The sequence below is a fragment of the Sarcophilus harrisii genome, chromosome 3 (assembly GCF_902635505.1).
Source record: "Sarcophilus harrisii chromosome 3, mSarHar1.11, whole genome shotgun sequence".
In the NCBI taxonomy this organism is placed as follows: Eukaryota; Metazoa; Chordata; class Mammalia; order Dasyuromorphia; family Dasyuridae; genus Sarcophilus; species Sarcophilus harrisii.
This window is the reverse complement of record NC_045428.1, coordinates 439,738,018-439,751,696: the sequence shown is the minus strand read 5'-3', so window position 1 is coordinate 439,751,696 and position 13,679 is coordinate 439,738,018. Positions and strand designations below refer to the sequence as shown.

At 35.5% G+C, this 13,679-nt stretch overlaps 1 protein-coding gene across 8 annotated transcripts in view; it reads right to left on the bottom strand.

Moving 5' to 3' along the window:
• The window catches only part of ATP8A2 (ATPase phospholipid transporting 8A2), a 702,047-nt gene that overhangs the window by 542,198 nt on the left and 146,170 nt on the right, over positions 1-13,679 (bottom strand). The window lies entirely within an intron of this gene.

Genomic DNA, 13,679 nt, shown 5'->3' with positions numbered 1-13,679 from the left:
CCAGACCTAATCATGTCTCTTTTCTGGATACCTTCATCTCTGACCACCTCAATCCTCTCTCCCCCTCCCCCAATCTCTAAACTAACATTTAAAGCATAACATGTTCTGGGCCCCATCCTGAATCTCCTAGCTTCACTGTGCTCCAAAGTCACCTTCATCTATTCATGTTCTTTTTGAACCCTGAAATGAAATTTCCCCACCCTTTCACTTTGCCTAATTCTTACCCAACCTTAAAAGTTCAGTTCAAAGGCCACATTTTTCACCCACAATATTATCTGACCTCTTAAGAGGACTATCTAGACAATCTGAATCAAACTTTTCATTTTACAGAAGAAAAAACGGAGAAGCAGAGGGATGAAGTTACTTCTTAGAATATTTACTATATAAATTCTCATTTACTTTGACATTTAATCATTTACAAACTTTGTATTGCTAATTAATTGCCACAAGTAGTTATTTTTAACTCCTAGATTATACTCCTCCAAAAGGAAGAGCTGGAAGAAAGAACCAAGACTAAAAACTATTAATTATGGAGAATCAAATTTGAGCATAATTTAAGAAAAAGCTTTCTAACAATTAGAGCTGTTCAAAAGTAGAAAAGGCTTGCTGAATTTTTGTTGGAGATACCAAGAAAGGATTTTTCTTAAAGTATGGGTAGGATTAGATGGTGTTCCAGGTGAGTCAGGACAAGAAGCATTTATTAAGTGCCTTCATTGTGCTGAGCACTTGAGAAACAGACAAAAACAGAGACCCTCCCTCTTGGAGGTTACACTTTATATGTAAAATATAAACAACAATCTCAAAGGGAAAGCAAGAAAAGCTATTCGATTTGAGTCTTGAAAGCAATCAGGGAAGCTAAGAAGTACAGATAAGAAGGAAGTTGACCATCCCAAATCTGGCCAGTGACAAGAGATGCAGGAAGGAGCGTGTCCTCTGTCATAAACAGTGAGCAGGGCAGTGTAACTAGATCATGGAGTAGGAGGAAGGGCTGAAAATGGAAGAAGACTGGGACAGCAGAAAGGTACTAGCTAGTGAATGCCTTCAGCGAAAAACAGGGTATTTTCTATCTGATCATTAAGCAGCCTCTGGAGTTTTACAAGTAACAGTCAAACCTGCACTTAAGCCAAGTTCCCGTGGCTACCCGGTGGAGAGGGGCAGAAGTGCTCAGATGTTAGGGCCCTGGTTAAACAGATGGAGAGAAGGGAGCACCCAGGAGACAGGAGGAACAATAGGTTGGATAGTCAGGCGAGTGTGGTGAGCAGTCGAGGCTGGTGTCAAAGCTACAGACCTGAGCGGCTGCACGAATGCTGCTACCCCTGACAGGAGTAGGAGCTCTGAGAAAGAGGCCAAAGATTGGCGAGAAAGATGGTTACAATTCTGGACAAGCTGAGTTTAAACTGTGGAAGAACGAGGGAAAGATGTCTAAAAGGAGGTTTATCATGGAGAAATGTTGCCTAGGAGAGAGGTTAGAACTGGATATATAGATTTCAAATTATTTGCAAAGAGATGAAACTGGAATCTATGATAACTGATGAGATCACCAAATGAGACTATATAGAAGAAAAAGAAAAGAAATACCAATGATGGAGGCCTTGGGGCATATTTAGAATCAACAAGCATAAGTAACAGGGATCAACAATCAAAAAAACTACCAAGATGGAACAATTAAATAGGCAGAAGGAAAACCAGGCAGGATCAATGTTTCAAAAACCTAAAGAGAAAAGAGTATCCAAGAAGAGATATGATTGATAGTGTCTAAATTTATTCTTTTTTCTTTGTTCCCTAAACCTCTCTTTTATAATAGTGTTCATTCCTGCCTTTTGAATATTCATTTGTTCTTTAATACTCTATGCTTATTTCATAGAAAAATAAAATGTGTGGAAAAGGATGAGAATTGCAGCCCCAGTTTAAATTCTTTCATATTTCAAAATATGTGTAGTTATTGTTTTGGTCAGGTTTACTTTTATAAGACTGACTTTATCCAAATGTGTTTAATATAAATAATAAAGGGTATCAGAATTCAGAATCAAATCAAGCATTATTTTCAATACTTAACCCAACTTAATTTTGTGACTCATTTATATCAAAACCATTCAACCAATTTCAATCAGTGTCCAGCTCTGATTTTCCTTCAGCAATGCAATCTTTTAACTTCTTGTGAGTCTTGCTAATTCAGACAAATCAGAGTTTTCCTTTCTGAATAGTCATATTTTGGGGTTGGCATTCAGTACAGATCCATTTCAGAGTCTTCGATTCTCTCCTCTTCACCCACTCCAAAAGCATCCCTATCCCTTACAGATGACACGTTCTCCTACTCAACTAAAAAGATTGAAAAAATTTAACATTAATTATCTTAATTTTCTACCTATATTCTTCACAATCTCAAAATCATTCATTTTCTCTCTACTTTTCCCTTCCATTTTCTCCTTGTTTACAGGAGATATAACCACACAACTCACAAAAGCTAATCCTCTACTTACATACTTCAATATATATTTTTTCACTCTTTCCAAAGTCCTAAATCTTTTGGTCATTATTTCACCAGAAACATATTCAGTCTCTACTTCTCCAAAGACTGTTTAGTTACCTACAAGAATGTTCCCCTAATCCCTTTTTTTTTTTTTTTAAGGAGCACTTTCTTTTAATCCTTTCCTGAACACTTTGTCATCTTTCCTTCTAAGCTTTCTGCCCACTCACCTACATACAGAAAATGTTCTAAAGTTAGCAATAACACCCTTATCCAAAATTTGACTGTTTTTTTCATTATCCATAGAGGTTCTCTGTAGTTTGACACTATTGAATACTATTCCTACTAGATTTCTTTTGGTCTACCTGCTTTAGAAGCAGCAGGCTCTCATGCCTTTGGTTCTTCATCAGTTAGCTGATCATGGGTTCCCAGGATTATCTTTAGCCCTCTCTCCACCAAATTATTTTACCCCTAAATCTCCTTGTAGTATTAATATTTGTACAACTAAGAACAGAATGTTGAGGGTGCCCAATTTTTCTTTCTCCTCTTCTTATACCTAAGCACTCACCATGACTTATCAACTTCCCCTCTAACATCTCTAGAATTCTCTTCCACCTCTATTCCCATTTTTACCACACTAGTCCATCATTCTGTACTACAATCTGAACTTAATTTACCTTCCCAGATTTTTCATAGTATTTCCTACCATATACTCCATACTCCAATACTACTCTGACACCTTTTCTTTCCCAACAGTTCACATTTTCGTACATTGTTCCTTATGCTTGGAACATGCTCCTCTCTATCAAGTGCTTTTATACTACTTCCTCTGTGAAAACTCTCCTTCTTCCCTCCTCCTGCTCCTTACCCCTCTGCCCCCCCAGCATTGGTACTGACTTTCTCCCTCATGGAACATTTAGATTTCTACTTATGGAATATATTGAGAACATAAAAAATGGTATTACTACCAGCTTGGTATCCTATCTCCCAACAACACTGAAAACTTCTTTAGGGCAGGGATTAAGTCTTACATAAACGTTCCCTGGAAGCTAGCTATTCTATTCAACAATATATATAATTTTTAAAATGGAGCTAGATATAACTGTTTTAAAGCGTTCATATTCCATAACTAAATTCAAGACACCTGGAGCATAGACTTTTCATTCTTTTGGTTCTACCCTTTTGAAGGTCAGCCCCTAATAACTCAAGGTTGGGTTTTTTGGGGGGGAAGGAGGAGTAAATGGGGAATGAAGGAAGGAAAGACAATTACATTTGCCATTAAAAAAATATCAATGTGACCATAACAATTAAGGGATAAAATAAAACCTTCTCCAAAATAATATTTAAGACAGAAATAAATGAAGAAACTAGTGTATGAGTTAAATTTTATTGAGATATCAAGATACAAATCAATATCTGATTTTATCTTGAACTTTTCATATTTTATCAAACAAAACCTTGATACAGGTAGGAAACCAAGGTTATTATCCTGAAAATATAAAGAGCTCTCTCTGTCTCTTTCTCCCTCTCCTTCCCACTTCCCTTCTCCTTTTTTCTCCCCCTCCCTCTCCCCTTCCTCTTCCCTCTTCCTCTCCCTTCCTTCCCTCTGTCTCTCTGTGTGTCTCTCTCTGTATCTGTCTCTCTGTGTCTCTGTCTCTTTCACACACACACACACACACACACACACGCATACACATAGTTTCTAATCACTCTCTGCTTTTCACTATTTTTGTTCTTCCCCAACCTTACAAAATGAACAAATATTCAGAGTCCTTTGCAGTGTGGTTTTGCTTTTAGAAAAGCTTTACATAAATATTTATGAGTGTTTTAATATTAGCAGAAAGTTCTCTACAGCGGTAGAGAGGTCAGGCCTGATTCTCCAAATTCCACATGGAGATTAAGAGAATATGTTACTACAGGAAAGTGTATATGGCAGTTCTAGGCCAAGATCATTTCAGTCATTCTAATCACTGGGTCCCATAAGGTTATCTTCCTATTATAAAAGAGAAATAACTCTGGGTTCCTGGTTGCATTAGCATTTCCAAACCATTAATCCTTAACTCCCAATGGTCCAAGGAGTCTTAAAATGACAGCTCTATTTATGCCTTATGCTAAGTGGGGGAGGTTAATATATACAAATTCACGTTAGCTATACCATGATATCACAGAAGGCCTGAAATAAAAAGGACCTCAAGAAGTGATCATTATCTGAATTAAATCCCTTTAAAAACAAACCAAGATAATTCATTTTCCAGGAGTGCACCCAGGTTCAAATTCATTAACATGAATTAAAATTATGTCCCTTATTAACAGTACATCTGAAAGCTATTTGAACACCTATTGCATAAGCTCTTTTATATCCTTTCTTTTATTTAATGGAATGGAAACTCACATACTATGAAGTAAATTTGATTACAAATAGTAAAAAAGAAAACCTCAATAGGATACTAACAGAAATAAGTATCTGTATTCATCCTATAAGTTACTTCTTTTGGAGCACTGGGTCTGCAAATAATATAAACTCACAAAGTGAATGGTGGTATCTGGGTTCTAGCTTCACAGTTTCCACTGCTGATGTTTCCTTTTCACCAGACTGGTTTGGTTAACTGGGCTACTAAAGAAAAACTTTTCCATTCAGTTACTGTTGTCCTTTCAAAAAAGAGGTACTTTGTTTAAAATGGAGGAAAGCAACCATTGTTATATATAAAGATTTTTTATGAAGGGCAACACAACATAGGGGATAGAGACTAGATTTCAGAATAAGGAAGACCTAAGCTGAGGTCCCATTTATGACACACATAGGCTATATGACTAAGACATTTAGTTTCTCAATGCTCCCCAAGCATGAGAGAAATTAGGATGGTAAAGTCTTGGACCCATATCATTTAAATACTGATTGAAATAGGCAATGGTTAGCCTGGAGAAGAGAAGCTTTGGGAGGGAGGAAGAAGAACAAGATCCCTATTTTCAAGTACCTAAGGTCAATCATGTGGAAGATAGTTTATACTTGTTCATTTTGGCCTCAGAGGACAGAACTAAGTAGAAGCTGCAATAAAAACAATTAAGAAAAAATTTCCCAACAATAAGAGTTGTTCCAAAGAGAACTGGACTGCCTGAAGAAGTGGAGGGATCTCCTCCTTAGGCAGCTTCCAACAGATGCTGGCAACCATTTTGTTGGTTAAGTGATAGTAGAAATTTCTTTCATATATGGGTTGGACTATATGGGCAAGAAATTTTTTAACTCTCAAATTCAATGATTTTATGAATTTTATTTCATATTAAAATCCAGCTTAAAAAACTTTAAGAATAACTAATTTGGGGGCTCTTAACCTGGGATTTATGGACAAAGGGAATCTAGGAATGGATTTTGGAGGAGGGAATCTGTATTTTTAAAAATATTTTGATAACTATTTTTAATGATTTATTTTCCTTGTAATTCTAAATATTTTTGTTATACATTTAAAAACATTATTCTGAGGACTTCAGCATACTGTCAAAGGTGTCCATGACACAAAATAAAGTTAAGAACCCTTGTTCTACTTGAATTAGAATATTTTTCTGTACTTAAAAAAAACAAACAAAAAAAAACTTTAACATATGCAGATCACCAAAAGCTGACAATTATCAGAAAGAAAAATATTAATTCTAACCTCAAATCCCATACACAATTTTGCCCTCTTTTGAACTCTAGCAAAGCAATAGTATGTAAGAAAATACTGGTAGCTGTGCCTGAAAAATGGGCTATTTGCAGGCACAAAATCACTCTCAGATTACAGACACAACTCTTGACTACTTAGAATCCTGCTCTGAACTATGGTAATCTCTCACAGTTCCTACACTGTTATTTATCCTACTGATTTGATAACAATTGGTGAAAAAGAAAGCCTGAGGAAAAGAGGAGAAAAGCAACATCTGCTCGAATTATTAGCTGCAAGTTCAGCATTCCTAGCCACAGTCAAATATTTCAGAAGCTACTTGTTGGCCTAGCCCCACAGGAATATGGCTTTTGAAAAGTTACAGAGAATGTAACAGTCTATACTGCAAGTAAAGAAGGCATTTGAGGTTATTTACTTTAACAAGGGAGGTGGTTTCCTCAAGAAAGTGTCATTATAGCATTCCAAAAAGTTTTAGAATTACTTAAAATACACCTTGAAAAATATTTATTTATCCAGTTCAGGTTATGTAAGGATTCTCCAAGGAAAAAAGTCAATGAGGTAACCAAGAGTTATAGATTTTATTGGAAAAAGGAATAAAGAAAAAAGGAATTATGAAGTCTGAGTATCTGTCAATTCAAAATGAATAATCTCAAAGGGCAGAAAGAATAAGTGTGTACTCATAAAAAATATCTCACAATATGTTGATTCATAATTATGAAAAGTTACTACAGAAGCTAGCTGAATTCTTTTTTTTTAATTATAGCTTTTTATTTATAAAACATATACATGGATAATTTTTTCAACAATGATCCTTGAAAAACCTTCTGTTCCAACTTTCCCCCTCCTTCCCTCTACCCCCTCTCCTAGATGGCAGGTAGTTCAATACATGTTAAATATGTTAAGTATATGTTAAATCCAATATATGTATACATATTTATATAGTTATCTTGCTGCACAAGAAAAATCAGATCTAGATAGAAAGAAAAAAAGTCTGAGAAGAAAAACATAAATGCAAGCAAACAATAACAGAAAGAATGAAAATGCTATGTTGTCATCCACACTCAGTCCCCACGGTCCTCCCTCTGGATGTAGATGGTTCTCTTCATCACTAAACAAGTAGAACTGGTTTGAAAAATCTCATTGTTGAAGAGAGCAACGTGCATTAGAATTGATCATCATATAGTCTTCTTGTTGCCGTGTACAACTATCTCCTGCTTCTGCTCACTTCACTTAGCATCAGTTCATGTAAGTCTCTCCAAGCCTCTCTGTAAATCATCCTGCTGCTCATTTCTTACAGAACAATAATATTCCATAATATTCATATACCATCCATTTAGTTTCCAGTTTCTAGCCACTACAAAAAGGGTTACCACAAACATTCTTGCACATACAAGTCCCTTTCCCTTCTTAAAAAATTTTTTGTGATATAAGCCCAGTAGTAACACGACTGGATCATAGGGTATGCACAGTTTGATAACTTTTTGAGCATAGTTCCAAATTGCTCTCCATTCACATTCCACCAAACAATGCAGTTTTCCTGCATCCCCTCCAACACTCCTCATTATCTTTTCCTGTCACCTTAGCAAATCTGAGAGGTGTGTAGTGGTATCTCAGAGTTGTCTTAATTTGCATTTCTCTCATCAATAGTGATTTGGAGCACCTTTTCATATGACTAAAAATAGTTTCAATTTCTTCATCTGAAAATTGTCTTCATATCCTTTGACCATTTATCAATTGGAGAATGTTTTGATTTCTTATAAATATGAGTCAGTTCTCTAATATATTTTGGAAATGAGGCCTTTATCAGAACCTTTGACTATAAAAATGTTTTCCCAGTTTACTGCTTCCCTTCTAATCTTGTCGGCATTAGTTTTGTTTGTACAAAAACTTTTTAACTTAATATGATCAAAATTTTCTATTTTGTGATCAATAATGATCTCTAGTTCTTCTGTGGTCACAAATTCCTTCCTCCTCCACAGGTTTGAAAGGTAAACTAACCTATGTTCTTCTAATTTGTTTATAATGTCATTCATTAAATCTACATCATGAAACCATTTTGATCTTATCTTGATATATGATGTTAAGTGTGGGTCCATACTTAGTTTCTGCCATACTAATTTCCAATTTTCACAGCAGTTTTTGTCAAATAGTGAATTGTTATCCCAAAAGTCTTTGGGTTTGTCAAATACTAGATTGCTATAGTTATTGACTATTTTGTTCTGTGAACCTAATCTATTCTACTGATCAACTAGTTTATTTCTTAGGTAACTGAACTCTTAAATATTCCTATGTATGCTGTACTTGTCTATGAGGCACAACCTTCAATAAGTCTTCAATAACATATGCCTAATTCTAGATTTTAAACTTAATCATTAATATTTCAACATCAACTATGCTCACAACACTGAGCTAGAGAATCATCCCTGAAACAGGATGGAGGGGCACACCCATCAAAACCTCCTTGTGCTTAGTGCTGTGCTCAATCTCTCGCCCTTTTAGTGCTTGTAATCCTATCATTTACCTAGCAATCATGTGGGGAAGGCTTCAGCTTCACAGCATCCTAAGCCAAGCACAAGTTAAGACTTACAAAAGCTTCTTGGCCATATTAGCTTTTATAGGACATTCAAGGCATGGATAATTTCCTTAATGCTCCTTTCTTTCAGCACATTCAGTAGACTGTAAGATCCTTAAGGGCAGGAACCAGTTTTTGTTTTATCTTGATACCTGGAGGACTTAGCACAGTGCCCACACAGTGGGCATTTAAGGAATTTTGCTGGACTGAACTCAATTTATCATAAAAGCAAAATATAAATTTGAAACATGAGGGAATTCTAAGAGAAGCACGTATTAGAATGTGACATTTCCTATATTAGTATTAACCACTTCTCTATTCCAAGAGTTTGAGTCTTGCCACTGATTCTATGTTGAAACTTTTAACCCTAACAATCCTTCTTCATACAGAGGAGGACTTCAACATTTCTCATCTTTCAAATACACATTAGATTTTCATAGGTTTCTGAGCATTCTGTGATAGCTAGGTGGTATAGTAAATATAGCACTGAACTTGGAATCAAAACGATTCATCTTCATAAATTCAAATCCAGCCTCAGACACTTCCTAGCTGTGTGACCCTAGACAAGTCATTTTAGTTCCTCATCAAAATAAGCTGAAGAGGGAAATGGCAAACTATTCCAGGATCTTCACCAAGAAAACCTAAAACGGGGTAACAGATGGTGGAGTTGTGAACGAATCCAACCATTTTGGAGAGTAGTTTGGAACTATGCTCAAAAAGTTATCAAACTGTGCATACCCTTTGATCCAGCAGTGTTACTACTGGGATTATATCCCAAAGAGATTATAAAGAAGGGAAAGGGACCTGTATGTGCACGAATGTTTGTGGCAGCCCTTTTTGTAGTGGCTAGAAACTGGAAACTGAATGGATGTCCATCAGTTGGAGAATGGCTGAATAAATTGTGGTATATGAAAATTATGGAATATTACTGTTCTGTAAGAAATGACCAACAGGATGATTTCAGAAAGGCCTGGAGAGACTTACACGAACTGATGCTGAGTGAAATGAGCAGGACCAGGAGATCATTATATACTTCAACAACAATACTAGATGATGACCAGTTCTGATGGATCAGGCCATCCTCAGCAACGAGATCAACCAAATCATTTCTAATGGAGCAGTAATGAACGGAACTAGCTATGCCCAGAAAAAGAACTCTGGGAGATGACTAAAAACCATTACATTGAATTCCCAATCCCTATATTTATGCACACATGCATTTTTGATTTCCTTCACAAGCTAATTGTACAATAATTCAGAGTCTGATTCTTTTTGTACAGCAAAATAATGTGTTGGTCATGTATACTTATTGTGTATCTAAGTTATATTTTAATATATTTAACATCTACTGGTCATCCTGCCATTTAGGGGAGGGGGTGGGGGGGTAAGAGGTGAAAAATTGGAACAAGAGGTTTGGCAATTTTTAATGCTGTAAAGTTACCCATGTATATATCCTGTAAATAAAAGGCTATTAAATTATTAAAAAAAATAAAAATAAAAAAAAATAAAATGGGGTAACAGAGTTGGACACAATTAAAAATGACTTAGATACAACAATATGTACAGAAAGAAAGCAATCAAAATTTCTGCTACCTTCATTCAAGATTTAACTATTCTAATAAAACTGTTCAAAGTAAGTATCTATTCTTTGGGTTGGCAATGTTGTCTTCAAGTATGTACCTGAAGCAAACACACTATATTTTATATTTTATACTGAATTATAGAATCTGTTCTTTATTTTTGAAATTTCTATTAAAAATATACTATAGGCTCGGAGACAAACTTCTCCAACGTAAATACCAAATCATTCATCTTTAGAGAAAAGGAGAAAAGATGTTAACATCAGATAAATCAAGAATTACAAACACTTCTTACTGCAGTTTACTAAAAATAACCTAAGAGAAAAGAAACCCACAATAAACTTTTAAAAACAATTTTTCCTGTCTCATAAAAAAAAAAATCCAACATCACAAACTCAAAAAGGAGCTTGTCTACATTTTAACTATGCTCAATTTGAATTTCCCTAAGAGGAAAAAGGAACCAAAGAGAAGAAACCCCAAAAGTTTTTCATTAAAAATAAATCTCTATATATTTTATCAATTCACCCAGATCCATAACTAATTGCTGTGCCCAGTTGTGTTATGCAATGTAAGATAGCTGTATTGGTTAACAAAAAGAAAATAAATAATGTCAAGGAAAGCAAATGGCTCAACCATTTTGGGGTTAATTGCTGCAACCAGTTCTAGTCAGTATTTTTATTATCCTTGTCAGGAGATCTGTTATACGCTCCCAGATTTAGAGCTAGAACCTCAGAAGGTCTTTAGTTGATTCAACCCTTTTATTTTATACCACCGAAAATATGAGAGACAGGGACCTGTCCAAGGTCACACAGGCAATGAAAGAGAACTGTGATTTAAATGCTGGTCCTAAGCCATATTACTTCCCACTGACATATGCCAGCTTTTCCCTTTTGTGTCAGGTCACTGCCATCATTCCAGTTCCTCATGTCTGCCACTTCATGTTGTCTAGGATTCCTTACTCTCCCTCAGCCAATGTATCCAATCAGTTGCCAAATCTTGCCATTTCCCACAACAGGCCCCCTTTTCCACCCACATACAGCTATCACCTTAGTTCAGACCCTCAACAACAGCTTCTCAGTTGGTTTCAAGTCTCTCCCCACCCCAGTCTAAACTGCCCACTGTTACAGTAGTACTTTTCATTAAGTGCAGATTGAATCTTACAACTTAATTCAGTCAACACCAGTGGCTCTCTGAATCTAGGATGCAACAGAAATTCTTTTGTTTAGCTTTTAAAGCCCGATTCAACCTGCCCCAAATTTATCTTTCCAGACTCACTGGTTATTACTTTTCCCCTCACACTCTGCAACTCAAATTGGCCTTCTTTCTGTTCTTCATATAACACATTCTAATGCCTTTGCAATGACCATTCCCAAACCTAGAATGCGCTCCCTTCCTTTCTCAACCTCATAGAACCTAAAATTCTTTAAGACATAACTCAAACACTATCTTCAGCATCAAATTTTCCCTGATCCTCATTCCTCCCCCCCAAAAATAGTAGTGCTCTTCTTTTCAAATTATCTTGTATTTATGGCATATACATATGTAAATATTCATGTATATTCATGCTTTTCACCCCTCATTAAAGTATAACCTAATTAAGAGCAGAGATTGTTTTATATGGGGATTTATATTCCTACCACCAAGCAAAGAGTTTGACATACAGAAAGACCTTAATACTTAATGACTGACATTTGTGATAATATTAAAGAGTAAATATACATACTTTTAGTTCATTTCTCTTCCTTACCGAATTCCTTCACACTTTCCAAACCTAACATTTCATAGGATTAGAAGTAGCCAGTGGGGGTATGAAAATGAAAGCTCTTTTTTCTGGATTCTTACAGAAACAATGTTCTGGGTGAAATTTATTATATAGCAACCTTAATAAACTTCAAAAAAAATTCAATAATAAAAATGTTCTAAATCACATATGAATTCACACATTGTTTACTTCTATAAGAGTACATATCATAGAATTACATTCCATACTATCCCTTAGAAGAAGCATTCACATAATGTAAAAATAATTTACATTCACATAAATTTGGAATTGTCTTAGATTACATAAAAGCAATACATAAAATTACATTAATTTACATAATTTGCAAAATCCCAGCTCTGTCTCATTGCCTGTGTGAACTTGGGACAGGTCCCTAACTTCTCTGCCTGTCATGTTTTCCTCTGGTGTAAAATGAAAGGTTTGAACTAAAGACCCTCTGAGATACCTTCTAACTTTGAATCTATGAGACTATGAGGTTTCCTGACAAGGATAATTTTTACATTGTAAAAAATCATGTAATTTAGAGCTCAATGTCATGAAATATGTGTTGCTATTAAGTTTTTTTTTTAAAGAAAGGTATATTGATACAGAATGTTTAATGAGCATCATGGTTAAAATGGAAAATGGTTAACCATTTTGAAAATTCAATTGGCAAAAACCAAAATAAACTCTTGGTGACCCACTCCACTGAATTTATAAATACTTTAAATACCATATTGTTTTATTTAACTTTCCATAAACCAAGATTACAACACTTCAATACCTTAGTAGGGAATAGTCATGAATTACAGTTAAAATTTGTTTTAAAGAATACTTATTTTCTAAAGTACCAGAACATCTTCAGTGGGGCATACAGTTAATAGTAACAAAATATGTTAGTATATTAGTGGGGTTTTTACTTGTTTTTGCTCAAACAACTATCTAAGGTCAACTTTGTTAATAGATATCAAAGTGACTTGTACAATAAAAGAAACCAATCCAATCCAATTAAACATTCAAAATGTATTAAGTGTCTGTCATGTGCCAGTGCCAGCTACAATGCTAAATGCTTGGGATACAATTAATAAAAAAGAAAGACAATTCCTGCCTTTAAATAACTTAAACTTAATGGAAGTGGGGAGAAGTGGGATAACAAAAGGAAGCAGTGGGGAGAGGGGGACACCAAGGGATACCCACCAGGGCATCTTCTTCTGTGGTTCCTGGGTTCTTCTGAACCCAGGCAGAGCAGAAGATTCAGAGGGAAAAGTTCAAAAGTTCAATTTCTGCCCTCCACAGAGGAAGGCAATGAGAGGAGCTGGTACTCCAACCTCAATCAGAGGCAACAAGAGGCTGAGGGAGGTGGTGTCCTTCAAGGCTTGAAAAGGAGCATGGTGGCAATTACTTTATTCTGGGAAAAAAGAGACTCAAGGGCTGGACCTGGAAGCATCTTACTGGAGCTGATGTAAAAGACTCAACAACAGAATTTAAGAATATCTGTTTTTTCCTCCAATTCTTCAGCATTGCTCAGTCTTGGTCTCCTGTATTTTTAATAGCTACTGATCACAGACATGGAGACATGGTCATTTTGAGGATTCAGTTCTCAGAGCTATGAAGTACTATAAAGTTGCTGCCTGTTTTAATAGGG